This window comes from Mauremys mutica, unplaced genomic scaffold (assembly GCF_020497125.1).
Source record: "Mauremys mutica isolate MM-2020 ecotype Southern unplaced genomic scaffold, ASM2049712v1 Super-Scaffold_100270, whole genome shotgun sequence".
Lineage (NCBI taxonomy): Eukaryota > Metazoa > Chordata > Testudines > Geoemydidae > Mauremys > Mauremys mutica.
In genome coordinates this window covers 478449-480025 of record NW_025423299.1, presented here as the reverse complement: position 1 = coordinate 480025, position 1577 = coordinate 478449, and the positions used below count along the sequence as shown (strand labels likewise).

The following is a 1577-nucleotide window of genomic DNA, read 5'->3' as shown; positions in this document are numbered from 1 at the left end:
ACCCGCAGGAATTTCTAGCCAAAGTGTTAAGTTCTAGGACCCCAACCTATAGCCACCAGCACATTGAACCGGACAGACTAAAGACCTATCTCCAGTGGGCATCAGCCACCCAGCATAAAGGTAGCCAAGCACATTGGGCTCCAGGGCTTTGCAGCAAACCAACACATCTCCATGAGGTCCCACTGAGATTTGAACGCAGATTCCAGGAGTCAAAGTCCTGAGTGCTGCCCATTACCCCATGGGACCTGCTGCTATTTCATTTTCTAGACCCCTGTGACTCTCAGCTGGCTGGTTTGCACTCTGCACTTATTGCTTCCCACCAGCGGCTTCCTCTCGCGGGTCTCTCTCTCCTCCTCCAGCGACTGTGGTCCTGCACTATCAGATCCACGGGTCCTGCCCTGAGTCCCTGCATCCCCCTGCTTTGTCTCCATTCCCTGCAGGCTGCAAAAATGTCAGCTTCACTCCCTTCACTTGGTGCTTCTGCTCATGTCGGCCAGCTGCAGCCTCATCTCCTGGAACTCGGGCAGCTGTCGCTTGATCCGATTGTACAGTCACACGCTGACTGGCTCCCCAGCCTGGATGCTCTTGTGGAAAACCCACAGGCGACACTGCAGGACTTGGCACGGTTGGTAAGCTTGGCACTGGCAGCCAGCTCCCCCCGCCCCCACTACAGGCCTTGCCGACAAGCTCCTCCTCTTCCCCTTCAGCACCTGCCAGTGATCAGCTGTTCAGTGGGGTGCAGGAGGTGCTGGACGGGGAGGGGGAGGAGCAGAGACAGGAAGAGGTGGGGGAGGGACAGGGGTTGGGGGAAGGGGTGCGGTGGAGGCAGGGCCTGGGCAGGAAAGGGGGGATTCGTCCCAGACCCCGGATCCCTCTAGGTCCAGCCCTGAAGGGAAGCACCGACTATCACAGTGAGAATACAACTGACCAGCCTTGCGGGGGAGGCTGAGGGAGATCCGCACTCACCAGGTATCTTCTCTCCCCCACGGTGAGCCAGACACTGCTCTCTCCTGGCTCTCACTCTAGCAGCTGGACGCCAAGGAGCCATTTCCCCACAGGAAGTGCATCGAGTGCCCCTGTGGTGCTGGGGGGCTGGCGCTGCTGCTGCCTGTGGGGCTGGCAGGGGGGCCGATGTCTGTACAGACTCTCAGCTGCCAGGCCGGAGGGGGCACTTCGGCCCTTACCAGACTGGCTCAGTGAAGACGGGGGGTTGACAGAGCAATACAGACGCTCTCCAGAGCAGGGAGCAGCAGCCGCCCATGCAGCCAGGCAATGAGCATTTCCCACAGCCTGGAGCCGAGGGGGAGGCGGCAGCTGCTGTTCCAGCTCCTCGGGGACAGGCCCTGTCAGCCAACAGCCACTTCTTACTCCCCACAGCTAAGGGCGCCGGGTTCCTCCGGTGGGGTGTGGAGCAGCCGTTCATTTTCCTGTCCTTTTTGTGTGCAACTGCTGACAACAACATCCCGGACAGAGAAGCAACAGGCCAAAATATTATCATGCAGCTGCCAAAGTAGCTCAGTTGGGAGAGTGTTAGACTGAAGATCTAAAGATCCCTGGTTCAATCCCAGGCTTTGGCA

The 1577-nt window shown here is 59.0% G+C and overlaps 1 non-coding gene across 1 annotated transcript; it reads left to right on the top strand.

Moving 5' to 3' along the window:
* Positions 1-1504: 1504 nt before the first annotated feature.
* TRNAF-GAA lies at positions 1505-1577 on the top strand. Its single transcript has one exon. It is a non-coding gene; the product is annotated as a tRNA-Phe (tRNA).